General features: G+C 33.8%; 1 protein-coding gene across 1 annotated transcript in view; it reads left to right on the top strand.

The window, feature by feature from the left end:
- LOC128998707 (dopamine receptor 2) overlaps window positions 1–23,236 on the top strand; it is a 221,577-nt gene that overhangs the window by 86,015 nt on the left and 112,326 nt on the right. The window contains exon 3 of the mRNA XM_054424959.1: window positions 14,910–14,931. The gene's annotated coding sequence lies outside the window, so the exon portion shown is untranslated. The remainder of the gene's footprint in view (window positions 1–14,909; window positions 14,932–23,236) is intronic.

Below are 23,236 nucleotides of genomic sequence, written 5' to 3'. Positions count from 1 at the left end.
TTATATAGAGGTGCAGTGTCCGGTCGAAAGTAACTTGCATATTGAGACTTTATTACCTTTTTATTGTTACGTACCAATCCCTGTCTTGCCGCAGGAATTGGTAATCTTGACTTTGTATGTTTTTCTTTACTGTTTGTTGATGTGGTGCCATTCTTCAATGCAGTTGGTTGTCTCACATTTGGTACATGATTACCATTTTCCTCTCTCCACTGATCTTCCACGTAATTCCTTTACAACAATGTTCTATTGCATTCAGTAAATCTGGCTTGTTTTTGCCTCGGATTGATTCTTTGTCTGCAAGTTCGTGGCTGTCTCCCTTCTCAAACACAGTTCTACCCTCCGTCTGCTCCACGGATGGTGTAAGAGCGCAGTGTACCATCTGGCTTGTTTTTGCTTTGGATTGATTCTTTGTCTGCAAGTTCGTGGCTGTCTCCTTTCTCAAACACAGTTCTACCCTCTGTCTGCTCCATGGATGGTGTAAGAGCGCAGTGTACCATCTGGCTTGTTTTTGCTTTGGATTGATTCTTTGTCTGCAAGTTCGTGGCTGTCTCCTTTCTCAAACACAGTTCTACCCTCCGTCTGCTCCACGGATGGTGTAAGAGCGCAGTGTACCATCTGGCTTGTTTTTGCTTCGGATTGATTCTTTGTCTGCAAGTTCGTGGCTGTCTCCTTTCTCAAACACAGTTCTACCCTCCGTCTGCTCCACGGATGGTGTAAGAGCGCAGTGTACCATCTGGCTTGTTTTTGCTTCGGATTGATTCTTTGTCTGCAAGTTCGTGGCTGTCTCCTTTCTCAAACACAGTTCTACCCTCCGTCTGCTCCACGGATGGTGTAAGAGCGCAGTGTACCATCTGGCTTGTTTTTGCTTCGGATTGATTCTTTGTCTGCAAGTTCGTGGCTGTCTCCTTTCTCAAACACAGTTCTACCCTCTGTCTGCTCCATGGATGGTGTAAGAGCGCAGTGTACCATCTGGCTTGTTTTTGCTTTGGATTGATTCTTTGTCCGCAAGTTCGTGGCTGTCTCCTTTCTCAAACACAGTTCTACCCTCTGTCTGCTCCATGGATGGTGTAAGAGCGCAGTGTACCATCATCGTATGGAAAGGAGGACTAGCTGCTCCTGGCAACAACAAGTTGCTTAGATCCGACGATGGATTGACATGAAAGATAGTCATTGAATTCTTTCTTCACATTATTCGTGGCTTCAATTTGCTACCTTTATCTACATTAAAGACATCAACTGTTATATATACTGTATTAATATTCAATTCACACAGCATACTCGTATAGTGTTAACGTTCTATTACATATTTGTAGTATTTATTCGACAAAGCAGTATTGTTATATCTATTTATGCAACTATTATTATTAAAATATTTATCTTTTACATTACCATACTGTACCAATTTCATAACACAAAAAAACCATTTATCGTACGTGTATTGAGTAAATAAATAAAAAACTATCTTACAGTTTCTTTATCTTTTGGGAAATTGAATCTGACATTTTTGGTTTCATCCTTTTGTGTTGAAGATGATTCTTAATTGGAGTGAGGTCTTCTATATCCAACTCTCGTACCTTGGCACAGTCCTGATGGTTAATGGTTCGTTCAATGGTCCTGACTCTATAGTCTCTCCAAATGTCAATATGCTGTTACTGGATGTTAGTACTACAACATATATGCATATATGCTGCTGCATAGCTGCTGTTGTAAACCAAGCTTTGTTTGGTTTGTGATTCCTTTCATTTAACACTCTCCCTTTCTCTTGGAGATATATTTTTCAAATAATTGATCGTTTTTACAATAGCATCTGGTCTTAGGTTTTGCTCATCAGCTATAATCTTCACAATTCTCGATTCTCGGATATAGTTTGGGGATTTATCGTAGAAACAAACTTTCAATTGAAGAAGCCTATCGGCCAATTTCTTTAAACCAAACTCGTTCTTCATTCTGGGTCCTGATTAGTGTTATAACTTGTAGTTACGTATAACTAATGAAATAATCTTTCATTAATTATAAAATAATTTCTTTCCAGCTCTCGTGCGCTGGCACAATTCTGATGGTTCATGGTTCGTGCAAGTTTTCTCTATTATTTACTTTCCATTTGTCAAATCAACCCTTTTAATGCCTTGGTTTTTAGGTATTCTTAATCTCCATATAATCTATTACCTTTTGTGGTTTGGTTTTAATGAGCGAAGGTATTCAGTACTTTTTCCCTGCGGTAAATCATATTTAGATGACACGTCAACTCCTTGGTTGCAAACTCCTTTAACACTCAGTTCATGAGATTCTTGACTTTCTTTACCAGTTCCTCTATGTACTTCTTATCTCTACTGTATCAAGTCTTATAGCGTATATCAGATGGTAGACTTTGTTGAGGATCATTTGGTATTGTACTTCTAAGGTTAGATGCTCATAATTTACAATCTCCATCGATGAGCGTTTTGAGGATGTTGGGTATATTGGTCTTCTGGTCTTTTGTTTTATAATTCTGCTGATTTGAGCCATCACTTTCTTTATTTATGTTTGTATTTATTCATATTTTACTTCACGCAATATACTTGTTTAGTATTTATGTCCTATAACATCTTTGTATTATTTATTCTACAACGCAGTATCGTTAAATTGATTTATGTACCTATTTCACACTGATCTAAAAAGTATTTATTTTAAACATTACTATATTGTACCAATTTCATTAAACTATTGTTAAAATGGCGTTTGGCCCAATCGTATTACATCTGACAATTTCTTGATCTTTTGGGAAGTTGAATCTGACATTTTTGGTTTTACCTTTTGTGTTGAAGATGATTCTAAATTGGATTTCTGTTTTGTACTCATGTTTATTTTTGAGAGGTTTCTCATTGTCAACTTCTAACTCTGCTTGCTTCACTTGGATTCCAACTTTTTTTACAGAGTTGCCAGCAAATGTTTGGCCCTACAATTGTTAGTATTACTGACTGGTCGACTGGTTCAATGCGCTGTGTTTTCAGTTGTGAATCACATTTATTTGAGGTTGATGCTGTCATGTATATCAACATTGTCTTCTGCTTCGGAAGGACAGAGAAGGATTTTTTAAGATGCTAAATGATCATATTTATTGATTTATTAGTTTTTATCCAATATGCTCAAAATCTGGTGCAACTAGATAATGAAGTGATATCTCTTGACTCTTCGTTGTGGTTTTTGTTTTGCTGGTGGGATGTCTTGGATCTGTTATGCAGTAAGAGATGATTATAAGATACGCACATTGTTGATAAATATAGTAAATAATATATCATACTACAAATATGTCAATATATATAATACAAATACAAAAAACAACCTTTAGTCAAATAATTGGTTGATTCAGTGAATTCAGACAGACCACAGCCTTCCTTCGAATGACTCTGAAGTGTCTACAAACATTAAATCCTGTCTATCATAGAACACTAATGTAAACCACTGAATCACTGCTAATGAATATACAATTAAATCGAAACAATTATACAAATAGAACCTTTTCATTCCTTAAGAAGTAAAGCCCTTAGGAACCTAAGGTATTTACCGTAAAATATAACAGATTTTAAATATTCGGTTGGAAAACTTCGAGTAAAATGCCTAGTCAATACAATTCTGAATAAGTTCCTAGTCGAAATATACCTAATAAATCCGCAAGACTACCACCTTGAAGACCCCTTTGTAAGACAACCCTAGTGAAATACCTACTTAAACCACTGATAAAATCATCTAGCTTACATCACTAAGAAAATCTTTAATGAAAACACTACTAACTAAACCCTAACAAAGACTCATTAGTTAAAATATACCAAATACAATCACTAGTTAACTACCCCAGTAAAATCCCAGAAAAAATCAATAATGTATTTGTACAATTCCTAAATAATATTCCTAGCCAATTAATCCTTAGTGAAAATATGCCTAATAAAATCCCAAGCACCCCTGATAAAATCATTCACAATTCTTGCATGACTTTCTCACATTGTATCAGTTTTATTTTGAGAAATCAATAAAATAGTGGAGCAAGTGTCCTGCCTTGAGACATGCCATTGCCTCGTTGCTGTATTTGACCTTTTCTATGATAAGACCACCTAAGGCAGACCTTCTCACGCTAGCTGTTAGCCCTTTGGATCTTCAGACCTTCAGTCATGGGTATTGTCTATACGGTTAATGTTAATGCCAGTTATTGTTTTGTGGTGAGAAAAGCTGTATTCGTTAATCAACGGATTTAACTTCAAAATATATCAGATACTTCCAGGATAAGTGTAATTTTCGTTTGAATATCCTAAATGTAGATATAAGATAAATATTTAGAAAATTAAATGCATTCATTTGAAAATTTACCCCCCCCCCCCCCAATTATGTAATGTCTGTGCATTGGGAAGAATCCTATTAAGATCCACCATTAATAGGACGACATATTTGTTATTTATTTAAACTAAACAAAAGGTTTCTAAGTGACTTCAGCACTTCAGCACTTCAGCATACAGTTATTATTTTGTCTATAATTTTTTTAGAGGGAATTTTAATGTCCTCTAACGCATACTGACTCTCAAAGTTAAATGTCATCAGAGGAAAAATAGGTAAAAGTTAAAACAATTTAGATTAAGCTAATATTAAGAGGGCTTACTTACATCCGATTGAGTAAAAAATGACTGAACCTGCACGAAGAATTTGGAGGGAGGTGATGGTTCATAATAATACATTGATCATGAAAAGTACACTTTATTAAATTTCCGTATCAAATGGTTTTATCTTTTGGTTAAAAATCTATGACGTGTAGACTTGTTCAGTGATTTTGTTTTTAAATACCAAGGTTGTTTCACTTTAGTTACAAAAACGATAGTTTCTCTTAGTTTATGTACTTATCACTAGAATATTGAGTATACTACCTAATTTTTATCAAGATATTTATGTTTCCAGATCGCATTGTTTTCATAATTTAAATTTAAGAAACTACTTTGCTCGAGCTCGTAGCAAAATCTTTGATATAAACATATTCCCTGAATGTTACTAAACGAACGAAAACTTTCAGTGACTGGACTATCTCAATTGTCATCTCTGGATAAGTCAAATGGCACACACAATCAAATGTAACAACTAATAAATGTAGGATCTGTTAGAAGAAATTTACTTGTTAAGTAAAATTAGTGACAAGAGCGTTAAAAAATAAATATTTTAGATTTATTGTTAAAAATCATTTAAAACACTACCTAACAATACACAATTACATAATACATAGACATTTTCATATGCCTTTGTTACAATGAACTTAACCAAATGTTAGAACCTTGCCTAACATTTCCCCGCAAGACAACTTCTAGTGTCTTATCACGATAGAGATATCTTTTGATGTCATCGTCAACAATATTCCTGCCCTCTAGCGATTCCATTTCAGAGCCACACTTTGTAGATACCATCTCAACATACGAGCCACATTTCCAGACTTCTCTGTAAAGTGACAATGAAATTGAGATATCAACTTATAAAATGTTTCAAATATGTGTAACTTTTTCGAAACAATAAAACTGTTTTAACACCTAGTCTAAGTTTTCAAGAAATGGACTATGCGTTTAATATAACACAATTTGTTATTTCTAGTTATGACGTCCTTGATGTTCTCGTTCACTAAAAATTGTGTAGCAAATTTTGATTTTAAATACAAATACAGTACACATATTTCAAATACATGAGTATAACCTAAAAAAATATTTTCCTTCAGGGTATAATATTACATCTAACAAAATTTAGGTATACTATTTTTTAATTCTAAATCAAAGATAAATTTGAAATTTGAAACCGCACAGAGCATTGGGGATTAAATGAAGTCTTATTGAAATGAAGCTAATGGAATTCATTATAATTAAACCCCATTCACAAAGCTGTATAAGCCTGAATGTATAAGCCATGGCATCTAAGAAAAAGTATGGGCTAGGTAGGTGACAGTTATCACTATGAGTACCCACCATCCCTCATGTCCTGTCTTAACTGTTATCTGATTTATTCACCTTTGGTATTTCCCTACTATCCCCCAGCATTACTGATATACTGTATAGATGTAAAGGTATGGGCTAGGTAGGTGACAGTTACCACTATCAGTACTCACCATCCCTCATGTCCTGTTTTAACTGTTATCTGATTCATACGCCTTTGATATCGCCCTACTCTCCCCCTCTCCAGCATTACTGATATACTGTATAGATGTAAAGGTATGGGCTAGGTAGGTGACAGTTATCACTATGAGTACTCACCATCCCTCGTGTCCTGCTTTAACTGTTATCAAACATATGTGCCTTTGATATTTCCCTACTCTCACCCTGCATTACTGATATAATGTATAGATGTAAAGGTATGGACTAGGTAGGTGACAGTTATCACTATCAGTACTCACCATCCCTCATGTCCTGTTTTAACTGTTATCTGATTCATGTGCCTTTGACATTTGCCTACTCTCCCACAGCATTACTGATATACTGTATAGATGTAAAGGTATGGGCTAGGTAGGTGACAGTTATCACTATCAGTACTCACCATCCCTCATGTCCTGTTTTAACTGTTATCTGATTCATGTGCCTTTGACATTTGCCTACTCTCCCCCAGCATTACTGATATACTGTATAGATGTAAAGGTATGGGCTAGGTAGGTAACAGTTATCACTATCAGTACTCACCATCCCTCGTGTCCTGCTTTAACTGTTATCTGATTCATGTGCCTTTGATATTTGCCTACTCTCCCACAGCATTACTGATATACTGTATAGATGTAAAGGTATGGGCTAGGTAGGTAACAGTTATCACTATCAGTACTCACCATCCCTTGTGTCCTGCTTTAACTGTTATCAAACATATGTGCCTTTGATATTTCCCTACTCTCACCCTGCATTACTGATATAATGTATAGATGTAAAGGTATGGGCTAGGTAGGTGACAGTTATCACTATCAGTACTGACCATCCCTCATGTCCTGTTTTAACTGTTATCTGATTCATGTGCCTTTGACATTTGCCTACTCTCCCACAGCATTACTGATATACTGTATAGATGTAAAGGTATGGGCTAGGTAGGTAACAGTTATCACTATCAGTACTCACCATCCCTCATGTCCTGTTTTAACTGTTATCTGATTCATGTGCCTTTGATATTTGCCTACTCTCCCACAGCATTACTGATATACTGTATAGATGTAAAGGTATGGGCTAGGTAGGTAACAGTTATCACTATCAGTACTCACCATCCCTCGTGTCCTGCTTTAACTGTTATCAAACATATGTGCCTTTGATATTTCCCTACTCTCACCCTGCATTACTGATATAATGTATAGATGTAAAGGTATGGACTAGGTAGGTAACAGTTATCACTATCAGTACTCACCATCCCTCATGTCTTGTTTTAACTGTTATCTGATTCATGTGCCTTTGATATTTCCCTACTCTCACCCTGCATTACTGATATAATGTATAGATGTAAAGGTATGGACTAGGTAGGTGACAGTTATCACTATGAGTACTCACCATCCCTCATGTCCTGTTTTAACTGTTATCTGATTCATGTGCCTTTGACATTTGCCTACTTTCCCCCAGCATTACTGATATACTGTATAGATGTAAAGGTATGGGCTAGGTAGGTGACAGTTATCACTATCAGTACTGACCATCCCTCATGTCTTGTTTTAACTGTTATCTGATTCATGTGCCTTTGACATTTGCCTACTCTCCCCCAGCATTACTGATATACTGTATAGATGTAAAGGTATGGGCTAGGTAGGTGACAGTTATCACTATGAGTACTCACCATCCCTCATGTCCTGTTTTAACTGTTATCTGATTCATGTGCCTTTGACATTTGCCTACTCTCCCCCAGCATTACTGATATACTGTATAGATGTAAAGGTATGGGCTAGGTAGGTGACAGTTATCACTATGAGTACTCACCATCCCTCATGTCCTGTTTTAACTGTTATCTGATTCATGCGCCTTTGATATTTCCCTACTCTCACCCAGCATTACTGATATACTGTATAGATGTAAAGGTATGGGCTAGGTAGGTGACAGTTATCACTATCAGTACTGACCATCCCTCATGTCTTGTTTTAACTGTTATCTGATTCATGTGCCTTTGACATTTGCCTACTCTCCCCCAGCATTACTGATATACTGTATAGATGTAAAGGTATGGGCTAGGTAGGTGACAGTTATCACAATGAGTACTCACCATCCCTCATGTCCTGTTTTAACTGTTATCTGATTCATGTGCCTTTGACATTTGCCTACTCTCCCCCAGCATTACTGATATACTGTATAGATGTAAAGGTATGGGCTAGGTAGGTGACAGTTATCACTATGAGTACTCACCATCCCTCATGTCCTGTTTTAACTGTTATCTGATTCATGTGCCTTTGACATTTGCCTACTTTCCCCCAGCATTACTGATATACTGTATAGATGTAAAGGTATGGGCTAGGTAGGTGACAGTTATCACTATCAGTACTGACCATCCCTCATGTCTTGTTTTAACTGTTATCTGATTCATGTGCCTTTGACATTTGCCTACTTTCCCCCAGCATTACTGATATACTGTAAAGATGTAAAGGTATGGGCTAGGTAGGTGACAGTTATCACTATCAGTACTGACCATCCCTCATGTCTTGTTTTAACTGTTATCTGATTCATGTGCCTTTGACATTTGCCTACTCTCCCCCAGCATTACTGATATACTGTATAGATGTAAAGGTATGGGCTAGGTAGGTGACAGTTATCACTATGAGTACTCACCATCCCTCATGTCCTGTTTTAACTGTGATCTGATTCATGTGCCTTTGACATTTGCCTACTCTCCCCCAGCATTACTGATATACTGTATAGATGTAAAGGTATGGGCTAGGTAGGTGACAGTTATCACTATGAGTACTCACCATCCCTCATGTCCTGTTTTAACTGTTATCTGATTCATGCGCCTTTGATATTTCCCTACTCTCACCCAGCATTACTGATATACTGTATAGATGTAAAGGTATGGGCTAGGTAGGTGACAGTTATCACTATCAGTACTCACCATCCCTCATGTCCTGTATAACTGTTATCTGATTCATGCGCCTTTGATATTTCCCTACTCTCCCCCAGCAATACTGATGTAAAGGTTAAGCTAGGTAGGTGACAGTTATCACTATCAGTACCCACCATCTCTCATATCCTGTTTTAACTGTTATCTGATTCATGTGCCTTTGACATTTGCCTACTCCCACCCTGTATTACTGATATTCTGTATATATACAGAGGTAATGTATCACTTTACACTCCTCCGATCCAGCATTACTGATATATTATAGATGTTGTTATTCTGACTTATCCATAATCCTTTTAACATAATAACAAAACTATTAGCCGAACCTTTTTTTGTGTAAGTGTTATTAAAATAAAGTTGGTATAATTATATTTTAGTAATTTATTACTTTGAAGGTTATAGTTAGTAAACTAAAAGAGTACATATTCAAATTCTATTAATGGATTAGTTAAGTAAGTTACGGTTTGTAAAAGAGTTATAAACTAGAAATATCAGTCTATTTGAAAAATAAATCCAAGGTTTCTGGATTTTTTTTTTTTAAATTACAGAATATTTAATTTACTTTTGTGAAAATTAAACTAAAATGTATACATCAATTCTAAAGTGTACAAATAAACTCATCACCTATCATTACCTAATTGTTCACCTTAGCACAATCAGATACGTATCAATATTTAGTAGACAAATATATAAACTTCGTAAAGACAAAATTGCTAAAAATGAAGCAATATCACAATCATGATGAATTGATATTAAATGTGAGCAAACGATATATTATAATATTAAACGTTTATCACTCGATGATCAAATGCAGCCCCAGGGGTAATTCGTCCTTTGATAATTAAAGCCACACACCCACATGACTCATCTAACGATACTTGCCATTTTGAACATATCGATATTAACGGTGAAAAAATTGAAATATAATTATAAATGGATTACTAGAATATTAGTTCCATTGCTGGATTTGGTCATCAAAAAAGTTTAACCGTGTTTTAGTTTTGGAAATATTTATTTTAAAAGGTTATACAGTAAACTATCTAAATAATTACTTCATGGATGGATTTCATTGTCAAGCATTCACCCCTAATATATATTTGATTAAGATTTTAACAACTTAACACCTTTCTTATTAAGATTTAAAATTTTAAAATGTACACTGTTACAAAGTAGTTAATTACTTCTTAACGCGTTATATTTATTTAGAGCCAGAAAAGTTCATCAAAATTTCAAAAGAGTTCAACAAAACAGGTAAAACAAAACTATACCTATATAAATTTAAGATATATCTTATCAAGGTAGTGAAATAATGCCGAATAATTTTGCATTGTAAATTACATGATTAATCTGTAAAACCTAATGTTTTTTTTATTGTTCCTATTCCAGTAGCATTTATTTACGTTTCTTTGAAAGGGAACAGTCCAAAACCTTGTGTTGTTACTATGCAACGTCATATAAGAGAGCATTATTAGTTGATAGCGAAATGATCAATATCATCTGGTTGTGGAAACGGTTTAGCTTGGAATCGAACCAGCGACCTTCAGACTCAAAGGCGAGCACTATAACCACAACCACTGCCGTTTTCCCATAACTTGTATAAACTAGTAATCTAAAACATTGTAACAATGAAACTTAATTATTACACTCTTCACTACAATAGCATTTCAATAATGGATAAAAACTTAACTTTGATTATAAACGAAAAAGTCCCGGGGTGCAAATTTAGACCTAAGTGTCAGCCTCTGACATTTGACCCTGCTCGTTGGTTTGAATAAATCTTATTTCCTTGTTTTAATGAATTCGAAGATATCTCTGGATGTTTGAATTCATCCCTTATTAAAATCGAGAGTAAAATATCTTGTTATGCAATAATATTGTTTTACTGTAAGGCAGTCATTGTAAAGTTAATATATGGTTTTACCTTTATATTTAAATAGCTATAGTAAGTGAATTTTCCAAACTTTTTAATATATTGTTTTAGTTTGTTTTCTAAACATTCTTTTGTTGTAGATCTTTAATCATTAATCTTTTACTATAATTTTTAGTATAATGTAAACTGATCTGTTTTCTTTTTTTTAGTTAAAATTATCTTTTATTTCTTACACTTACGAGGCGTTTCCTTCTAATTTCATTCTTCATTCTATGTTTGGGACTATAATTAGTAAGGTTCTGAAATAATAAATATGGAAAATTGACTACTGGTGGCGAGTATCATTAGATCAGCCATGTGGTGGAGGGGATTTAATTATCAAAGGGCAAACTACCCCAGAGGCTGAATTTTATACATTCATATAAAAATATATAATGATCTCAAATTACTTTTTAAATATTGCTTAATTTTTTGCAATTTATTTTTTTAAACTTGTTTTGTATTTTTATACACAATATTGATACGTATCTGACTATGATTAGATGGATAGTTAGGTAATAAGTTTATATAATGATGTAGTCTTGTTTAAAAATATTCTTATACTTTAAAAGTGATACTGTATATGCGTTTTTTATTAAAAATTGACAAAAGTAGATTCAAATTTAATTTATAATCTTTACAAAATTTACTTTTTGATACGTTCATTTTTTTTGTTTAAAAAATGACTCGACTAAAATTTGGTTTGCGTTTTATAAAAAAAAAACACTATGTTACTGTGGTTCCCGTTCGTGTCTCTTATTTTTATTTTATTATGTACTGAATGACGAGGGGTAGAAATCAATTCGACCACTAGAGATACCGATTTGACCACCTGATATACCAATTCGACCACTAGAGATACCGATTTTACCACCAGAGATACCAATTTTGCCCCCAGAGATATTGATTTGACCACCAGACATACCGATTTGACTAGTCCAACAACAATCTTTTGTAAGGTTAAAACGATTTTTAAAAATTGCGATATCTGTGCAATTACCCAGAGATTTTTTGGACCACATTTCATCCTTGGCCAACATGGCGCTGTTTTAGATTGAAAAATATAGGGAACTGGGTAAAATTATTTAGGATAGCAGCCTAAACCTTAAAAACCTTTAATCTCTTTACACCAGCAAATATCGAAAGAGCTCGAGTTGCAGTTGCTAAAAGTCCAAAGAGGTTTTGGCTCTTTTCTATCTTTGGGGGTTCTCCTGATAAACTACTTAAAATTCTAGATTTCTCTAAGTCGCCCCAGAGATTATCTTCAAGTCGTTATCTTCAATTTGCTTGAATCGAAGCTAAGAATTATCCAAGAAACTAAACTGATTCCTTGAATTTCTGGAACGAGTATTCGATGTAATTCTCAAGAGACTAAAAATGACTGTCAAGTAGGACAATACGTCACTTGAAGGACGATGATTTTTAAGAACGGGAAAAGACTCCATCAAGTTAAAATGTCATTAGATAAGCTGTGTTCTGATGTGATATTTATATGTAAAGTGTAAATATTATAGAATTTGTACCACTTATAAATTGGGGGGCATTCATTGCCTAACTGTAGTTTTACCTCAGATTTTGTAGTAGAAATTTGATTTAGATTTTACACTTATATATGAGTAACAAATCAAGAACACTGACACATATAAACATAAGTTAGAGAATGTATAAATATGCCAATAACACTTATTAGGTCTAAGCTTACAAGGGATATTAAACAAATATTTTTCTAACCTAAAATGTGTATAAAATGAAAAACGAACAGTAACTTTACATAAATAAAAGTAGTTACCAAACGATATTCACGAACTAAAGTATACATAGAGCACTTTAGTGCATTGCTGATTTATCAAGTTTTATTCGTGCATGAGATCACAGAATATGAAGCCGTTTAGTTGGCCGATAACGACCAGTCATCAAAGGCGTTCTCTGCTCAATGCCTGAACGGCTGGAATTCGCCCTTAAAGCTTAACCACTTTGTGTATTCGTCCCCTACACACACAAACACATCCATACTCGCTAAAAAGGTCAGATGTTTCATTTTGTAGAGTTTCAGAGTGGTTGTTACCTTATGAGTGGCTCATATTTTCCTTTTCATTTAGTGTTGTCTACACCAATGGCATTTTTTACGTTTAAAAGGGAATAGGTCCACACTCTGATCCTGAACGTCGACTTTTTTCTTAGATGTCAACATTAATTTACAGCCAAATTGCTTATGGGGTCTGAAAAGATCTAAAATCCAACTCTACTTTAGAATTGAACCAACGACCTTCAGATTTGAAGGTGAGCACTGTAACCACTTGGCTACCCTGATAGTTATTAATACAGAAAATTATTTCCAAGCTGAATATATCTAACTACCATTCGATTTACATATAGCCCAACTACGCATTATCTTCCTTGAAGCGCAAAAGCTATTCCAAAAGTTAAAACTCATATTCGATGGACAGTTATACACCAACCGCTGATGTTTTAAAAAGTGACACAAGTGATTCTATTAATATGTCTGTAATAAACAAAAAAGACCCGGTTCCTCATTTCTAAATATATCAATGGCACAGACAGATACCCAACTTGTTCGATAGGTTTCATCACGGAAAATACAACACTTTTCATCACATTGATTTACTCTTAATGGTACATTAACCATTCGTTTGATAACCTTCTTACACAGGATGTATATAATTTTGTAATTAATCCGCTTAGTTTTCTAGACAAAATATGACCAAGGTAGCTGAGATTCTGGGAATTTCAGTTATTTATGTTTTAGATTGTTTAGAAGTTGGGTTTAACAAACCCAAAAATTTCCAAGGGAAAGATTTTGCGACGATCGACTTTTAAATTGATAAATACTATGGAAATGTATTGTTTCTAGAAAAACTATATATCCCATTCAACTTCATTATTGGGATCTTTCAACAATTTCTTGGATAACCTTAACTCATCAATATCAAAACTGAACTTATAACACAGATGACTTTTGCAATTGGGGTGGGTTTCATAGTTGACTTTGTGTACTGCAAATGTGTTGTAAAATCCGACAGCTATTGATGGGTTTTTCATGTAACCGACCAACTTTTAATATAGTTACGAAAGTTCTTTCTGTCCCGTTCCAAATACTCATGATATAGTTTACTATGTATAAGGATACAACTACGTATATCCAAATACAAGTAGACTTAATCCTAGAGTATACTTTATCCAAAAGTGTACGTTATCCTAGAGTAGACTTTATCCTAGAGTACAACCTAATGTCTGTTTTGATATATGTTTCATGTCCGAATACATTTTAAAGAACCCATATTGGTTATTTGTGCTTATAATCATCATAAAAAAATTACTGTGAAACATATGGATTAATCATCTTGTGTGAGAATAATAGTTTGGGGCATGTGCTTTTAGAAAAGTTAACTTATTCATGCAATAACAAATTTTTGTGATAAGAGATCTATTTCCTTCTCTGCTTTACTAGTAAGAAAGACTAGGCCTACCATCTTTCTTAAGATTAACTATGTAGTCCAAGGAAAAGCAATTTTGATTTCCATTTAGAGTGAATGTTTGTACCAATGTGATTGTGTGTGTGTGTGTGTGTGTGTTTTGTTTTTAAAAAAAAACCTATATCCTCATAATGTATAATTTAGTTTATTTTCTTTTACGTAATTAAATTAAGTAAACTATACTTCTAATGCGTAAATGTTGAATTTAATTCACATTTTATATATTAAAGTATTATTTATTATAAGTGAAACTGTTATGTAAAACAGTTGATGAATAATTACTATAGCCGAAATAATGTTTTCATTTTAAGTAAAGGAAAATGTGTACAATTTTGTTTTTATATTTTTACGTTTGACGATTTTAAAAACTTTTCAACTGTTACACATATTTAACTTATCACATCTATAAACTATTTAAAAATATATTTATAAAATATTTTTTGTTTTAGGCCCAGTTCTGTGAAAGTTATTGTAAGTACGATTTTATTATCCATTATAACAAAATATTTAATATATATTCCTTATTGGGTTCTTGACTTTGAGTGTTTATGTATAAGAAATTGTTTTAGCATATTAATTGCAGTTTATTGAACCGCTTAGCAAATTTCGCCGGGACCAAGTATAATTTTAAATCCAAGGGGCTACTGAAAAATATTGTTTTACGTTTGTAGTTTGGATATGTTCATTCTCAATCAGATTTATATGAAGGAAAAAACTGTTTTAGCTTTTTTATAGTAAATAAGCTAAATAATGGATTTTAAATTAATAATACAGTTTAGATGGTTAGTATTTAAAACGTTTCAACGTTTTATTATGTCTCGATATTATGAATATAACTTGTTTTGTACGTCACGTTTCAAATAGTCAATAGATTTGTTCGTTCAAGATATTGGTAGAAAAATATTGAACCTCCCATGATCGTACGCATATAATTCCAAAACATTGGTCGTTTGCGGGTTTTCAAGTGTTTCCGTTAAATTTATTTGTACTGTTATGACTTGAACGTCAACTGATTTGAGACGAGTATTAAAATATTTATTTAACATACAAAATCTAACCTCGTTTTAGCTAAATATGTATTACGACTAAAGTATTTTTTTAATCGTACCTTTTAAAGCAGTACTACACACAAGGGCAGTATTTGAGCGTGCAGAAATAATATACTTTTACTGAATATATTTTGTAAATAACCGTCTATCCAAGTAATCAAAATAGCATAAATATAAGGAAACTTTATAATTTTAATAATGTACGCTTGTACCATGACTTAGCTAATGCAATATGTATTGTCAATTTTAACTAAATAAAATGATTTGATTTGATTTGATTTGATTTGACAAATTGTTGGTACTGATCCAATGATCTGCCATTTATATTACTTTAAGGTGTAATTTAATATTTACTGAACTATAAAGTTATCTTAAAGTTTAATTGTTCTCATTCATTTTTATTAGCAAACAATCCTAATTTTGACAATGATTTAAATACAACCAATGTCACCTTTCTAACCGATAAATACTAACATGTGGTGCCATATGATAGCCAATATTTAAAAGTTAATTGCATTACCGTAATGATATATTTCAGTAAGAATGTAAGCATTAACATTTTCATCAAACCCTATCATTGATAAATAAAGTACTTTACTCAAGGGATTTAATTTATGATTGATACTCATCGGTAATTTTAACAGGAGGAAATAAATCTCTTAATGACGTTCTTTACAACAACAATAAAAACTTGACACTAATGGCCATAATTTTGGATTTCAACCGAGCAAATCTACATAAGTTCTACAGCCTGTACATTGGAACTACAGCTAAAAACGTAGGTCATAGTAAGAACAAGAGTGTTAATTTTATCTTCTGGCGTTCCAATTGTTGTAGATGTACTACCACTTGCTTTGTCAGCACAGTGAAATCATGTGTTTCATTTAAATGTTCAACAGGAAGCCACAGTGGATTAAAACTACCTGATGGGGTCACTGTGCTGCCGAAACGGGTAGTAGTAAATCCACAACAATTGGAACGCCACAAGGTAGTATTAAGCTCATTGATATTTGACGTTCCAGTAATAGGAAATATATTCAGGCTAAGAACTATGACTGAAACCACTCTAAGTTTAACAACTAACTATAGGGAAGTATTTAATGTAGCGATCGTGATATGGTGACAGAATAAAGAGTGAGAGTTCTTTCGTAGATTTAATCTTAAATACTGTCTCACCCATCCAGGTGGCGTGCTCTATTTGAGTGAATTTCGCTATTGGGAGGGAAATATTACCAAAGTTTTCAAAATTATTTTTGCGTCCAAGTTTTAGCGAATTTCCCATATAGGGAATAAGCTATTTTTATTCTATTTTAACCATACATTTTCTTCTCCACATAGGGGTTGAGAATGTGTGTTCGTATCCAGCAAAAAGGGGTGAGCTGGTGTAGTGCAAGAGTAAAATTGTATTAAAATTAAATGGCGGGCATTAGGACCCATCACTATCATTGATTTTGTAGTCAGTTGGCTGTCGACTTAGCCACTGACCCATCAAGATGTAGTTATCAACAACATTATTGATATTAACTAATAAAATTGTTATAAAACTTAAAAACAATATCTGCCAAGAATTCATCTAAGTATCAGTATTATTTTAGGTACTTGTTGTTAAACTCGTGAGTATATATCTATGAGCCATTCACCAATGTATGCGAGTTGATCTTCATTAATATTAAACACATTAACAATACAGTGTGTTGCTTGCCTAGTGGTTTGCGTTGCGGACTTTGGCGTGAGAGAGACGAGTTCAATTCCCGGTACATCCACAAAAATTGATCGGATAGGACCAGTTTCTCTTGCAAGAATTTGCATTACCTTTCTAAACATTCCGTCGGCTTGGACACTATAAAAAATTGTTTAAATTTCATAACAATAAAATTCAAACACAACCAATCTCCACAGCATGTTTTACTGTGTAAAAAGGTCAATATGCTAAACAAAGTAAAATCGATTACCCGAAGAACATAAAGCACTTATACCAATTTAATATAACAAAACAGAAACAAGATGAAACACAAAAGTGAAAGTGACAGTATATTTGTAAAACGAACATAACGTAGCTGGAACGGATGTAGGGTTGAAGAGTGGGGGGAGAGGGGGGGAGAGGGGGGCACTATCGCCTTTTGAGACCTGATTGCGTCCTTTGTACGCCAAGGATGTGCATAGCCACTTGTGAGCCAGGTTAAACATACCGTTTACTCTCACAGGGTGTGCAGATATTACCACATTCTTTGTGTGAATGAGTCAACCATATAATAGTAGCGCAGATGTGAGGGTACTGAATTGTTCGAACAAGAGTCTTGTTATCTCAGAGATTATAGCAAACGTTTCCATCACGAACAGTAAAAAAATATTACGACGTTTCGGAATCAGGAATCTTATACCGTCTTCAAGTGAAAGAGCATTTAAAATAATACAAGAATAGTACACAAACCCACCAACGTCACGAAAACATTATCCCTCAATTACTAAACTCGCTATAAAAAACTTAAACAAAGAAGTTTCTTGTAGTCTAAGTTGTAAATGCAATGAAGGTGAGTTTTAAAGTTGACATAGAATCCTGCAATACTGTTATGTATTGTAAACTTGGAAAGCTATCAATGGGTGTCGTGTAACCGACCAACTTTGAAAACATTGTTACGAAAGTTCTTTCCATCCTGTTAAACATACTATACTCATTACTATAGTTGAGTATGTCTAAGCGAACTTTGAATACAAGTAGAATTTATCCCAGAGTACAACCTGATGTCTGTTTTGATTTGTTTCATGTCAAGTTGCATTCGAGAGAGTTCATATCCTCTAAATGTTTCGTTTCAAATTAAGGTATATTTCATACTTTACGTTTTACTTTTTAATATTATCCCCGGAGAACTAGAAACCCTTTACAAAATCAATTTATTCGGTCATAATAGTGTACAACTTTAGCTTGTTCTACCCTACTGTCGACAGAAACCTTTTCATCATGGACATGCCATACAATGGTATTAGTTGTATCAATGTGGATGATAAACAAATAATGAAATAATTGTATTTTTATCGCTTTCTGTTTAAGAATTTTTACATTAGAAACGTTTCCAAATTCACGGAAAATATATATATTTCCATCGCATTACTACGCATTATTTATAATATCTAATTAATTATTTTAAAGATAAACTTATATTTCCATCGTGATCCGGTCTCATATTCTTAAATATTTAATTAAAAACCCTACAAAAACATTATCCCAAAATAGCAAGAGATGACGGCAGAAACCTCTTCATGAAGATATTCAACAGTGAAACGAGCGATGAAATCGGGTAGTCACTCATAATTGATAAATGAGACGAATTTTGACAGGGTGACAAAGTGGTTTGGGATAAAGACGCCACTTTAATTTAGAACCCTCCTGAAAGAACCTTGGAGTAAGTGTCGTCGTTCACTTGAAGCACTTTAGTGCCATGTGTTTCTTAATAACATCAGATTGGTTTCTTCGTCAAATGTAGGTAAAAATAAAATGTTCTTGGATTAAATAACTATTGAGAATAGTTATATATTTTTATTGTTATATATTTGTTATACTTATTTTTCAAGGAAAGGCTATAATAATTTGTTTAAGGTTAGTCTTTGCAATGAACCATCTTCATTGCTTTAAGATATTTAGATGTTTTTGAACTATTTATATATATTCGTGAGTCGTTTGCTTAGCCTGTAGCGTAACGCAGTTAATCCCATGACTGGTAATGTCGTGGGTTCGAGACTTGGTAGCACCAATATAGTTTGTATGATGGAACCTGTCTCCTGGCCTTCCTCCTACCTGGAGATCAACTATAGCCAATGAACGGTTAAAGGCCTGGGCCAGTTCTAGGTAGACGTTGGGCCATGAGTTAGCTTTTATCATAAAGACTATAATGAACAGTTCTGATGAAGAGTACAAAACTCAAGATAACCATGATAGCCAAGATGACTCAAGTATTGTAACGGTTCCCCCTTTAATTTGCTTGTTACAGTCCATTCTTGCACAAAACTGCACAGGCTTGAGGCCTATGTGGTCAGGCCTACCAAGGTCAAAATGGGCTACCGTCCTCTAAATGATAAAACAATGTTAGAATTAGAAATTTTATCCACTTTTTTATTATTCGTCGTGGAACTATTTTATTTATTATTTTGTTTTAGTGTAACATACAGCAAATATATACAACTTAGAGTCCGATACATTCTAAATTGCCCTGTATTTCGTTTTTGCTGTACCATATGTACCATCAAGTACTGAAATGAAAATCTATTATGCCTCCAAGACCTATGTATGATATAACATGCATGACTATTTGGCAAGTGCTTCAAATTATAATTTTTCTTCTTACTTATTTTCTTTTCAATTGTTTAAGACCATTGTGTTTTTAATTTCAAATCTTATTTATATCTTTCTGAACACTCTTTGTTTATGTAAAATGTATAATTAACGGAACCTCAACTACAGGCTTTGCCTATAGAGGCTCTATTTATTTTCTCTACGTTAAAGTTTGTAGGTCACGCTTATTGTACATAGCAGATGTTCTTTTCATGTTTAAGATGATTTACTTTTGTTTTCTGAATTTGTCATATGTCAGCCTGGTGAGAGCAACGGACTGAAAATAGCATAATTATTCAAAACCTTTATACTCGTAATCAACTTAATCTGTTTTGTATCTTTTTATTAATGTGAATTTATTATGCAATAATTGTGACCTGTGTATTATATGTATCAGATCTGAAAGAGAAAATAAACAAACATTCTATTCTATTCTATTCTATTCTAACTAGAGCGAGATCTTTTTGATTAGTAACGTCCAAAACCTACACCTTAACGTAGATAAAAACAAAGGAGCTTTTATTATAAAATCATTTTTAACTTAATAGGTAATCATGAAGTATAAAACAAAACAAGCATAAATATCTATTTAATTTCCATAAAAAAGGATAAAATTACAATTATTTTTGAGTTGGTGAACCTTTTTGATAGACCACCAATTGCTACAATTATAGTTTCAGAAAAAAAAAACTTACATTTAAAGTTTGGTTATTATTTCCAGAATTTGAATCAAATAATAAATATCATTGACGATTTAACTACTTGGAATTATTTTTAAACCTTATTTTTTCATGGGTTAAGCATTTGAGATATTACAAAATTATGGTCGGATTCTAAACGTAAATCGTAAATATTTTCTTTCCATCCCCCCACGTGAACTGGTACTTAAAAACAATCCACGAATTGCTTAGATATGTGCTAAAAGGACCCATTTTCCTTTCAAAACATCACAATGCTCTTTTTTTTAATCATTTTGTTATTGCTATTATATTTTCATGCAAAACAGTGCAATCTGCCAATGTACATCATTGTAATAATGGTGCTTCCGTATGAAATAAATAAATAAATAAATAAACATCTAATATTTTCTTATAAAATAGTGCGAAGGTTGCGTTTGTCCATTTAATATTTATAAAACTTTGGGCAAAATCAATCTACTGTGTCATGAACTTCTAGTAACTACTTATAGTATGATTATGCTGGAATAACTTAATGGTTTTAGAACAACTCGGCAAAAAGACTAGTTGGGATGACCGGGGTCGATCGAGTGGAAAATCGCGTTAAAAGTTGGTTTCCTGGGCCATCAATCTTCTCATCCCCTAGCTTCTGATCTGCAGATATGTGAATCAGCTCAAACTCTATGTTAACATCAACCGGAGATAATATAAACCCTGGATATGTGACGAATTTGAAACCATTCAAACTTCAATTAATTTGTAAAGTTGTTATACAGGGTGGCTGAATTATAACTTGCAACCCCCCCCCCCTTGTTGGGAGTAGGGGTTAGCTAAACATTTTCAAACGGGAAGTATAGTTGGGATTGGTATACTTTTACAGGTCTTAATAAAACTAAATAATTGACGTAATAAAAATTTGACCACTAATAACAAAATGGCACCCTAAAATGATTCGCTCTAAAATTGACAGAGATTGCTGATGACAGCAATTAGTGGGAGTTGGGGATTTTCCAGGCACTGTTACTAACCATGCAAATGCTGTTAGCAATGAAATGATTTAGAAAATTTTGCCCTAACACAAATATGAAGTTAATAAAATATTCAAATAATTATTTTCCTTAAGACCACTATTTATGATTTTGTGGTTAACACCGACCTTTTAACTAAGGCCGAATAACGAAATATTGTAATCTATCGAATATTTCTACATGTGTAATAACTATCTGATCTAAGAGCCGAACGCCAAATCAAATAGAACACTCTGTCAGAGGTTCCCTCAGAATCTGAATAACGAACTGGCAACAGCTGGTCCATATTGATAGGATGTATTCTAGAATGCAAAAGTCAATGCTGTAGAGACAACAAGTTCACTTTCTTTGGCGCTGGATTAGCCTGATTGCAATTTAAATACAAGTGATAAAATCTAAATTCGTTTCCGTCACTAGCCAAATATAAATACAATTTGTGTTGATAAAACCTTAAGTTCAGGATGTGATTTAATTAACACATTACCCTTATGTGTGTATTCATATGGGTCAGTAATAGCTCACGTAAGAGAAATGATTTAATAAATTTGCCCATTCAAAAAAATCGTGGATAGTAGCATTATAATTGTGTTTGTAAGTTCCTACTTCTTAACTAAGAAGTTTCCAAGTAAGCATCAACTGCGTCTTTGTGTAGTTTGTAGGAACCTAACACTCAAAAATGCGTCTACTCAATAAATGAGAATCAAATCATGCTTCACTCACAAAAAATATCAATTTGAATCAAAATTCTGATTCAAATAAGTTAACTAGCTTAGATATTTACAATAGTAATCACAATGGTGGATTAGTATATCTACACTAATCCAGTATGGTTTAGTAATTTTTAAAACATAACCGACAATATCAACAACAGTTTGCAGAAGGACATATTTTAAAGTGAAACCATTTTATATAATTTTAGTAGATAAAAGGCATTTTATTTTATATTTTACAAACCTATTTGTAATTTTGCAAGCCACCTTCGTCTGTCTGGACAACTGGGTCTCGGCTTAACCTCGCAGTACACAATCATCGGCAATTTGTGGAAACTGGAGCCCGAGCCTTTAGCTCGTGGTTTGTTAACCACCAGCTCGTGACCGCAGATTAAATGCAACATCCTTGAAAATGAAAGTTGCAAAGTTCCCTCTATGTTTAAGTTCTCTCTTAAAGTTCCCCCAATGTTAATGTTCTCCTTATATTAAAGTTCCCTATATTAAATTTTTTTTTTAAGAGGTTGGCGGCCTCTTTTAACCTTGCATTTGCCCGTCCACATAGACTACAGATCTGTGCGTGGAACGTATCCAGCAAAGCAAGGAGTGAGCCGGTACAGTACAAAGGTGAACTGCACTGATAAAAGTTAGTGGCAGTGACCAGGATCCGAACCCACGACACTTCTGCCTTGGGCCCGAAGTCCGCGACGCTACCAACTGAGCCACCGACTCACCAAATTCCCCTTATGTTAACGTTCCCGTATATTATAGTCCCCCTAAACTACAGGTTTCCCCTATGTTAAAAGTCTCCTCTATCATGCTATACGCACTACTATAATTAACTATGTATACAGAAAGTAAACCTCACGTTCTAGTATAAAATATTAAGCATTCTAATGTGTCAAGTTTGGTAAAATTTGAGAAAGCTTGTGTCAACTAAATGTTTTTCTTATCTTATTTTAGGGACTCTGTTTACGTTTCTTTTGGG

This window comes from Macrosteles quadrilineatus, unplaced genomic scaffold (assembly GCF_028750875.1).
Source record: "Macrosteles quadrilineatus isolate MER2022 unplaced genomic scaffold, UCM_ALF_1.0 Scaffold_7__1_contigs__length_78375512, whole genome shotgun sequence".
Taxonomy (NCBI): domain Eukaryota; kingdom Metazoa; phylum Arthropoda; class Insecta; order Hemiptera; family Cicadellidae; genus Macrosteles; species Macrosteles quadrilineatus.
Note: the sequence above shows the minus strand (reverse complement) of the source record. Positions and strands in the feature narration are given on the sequence as shown.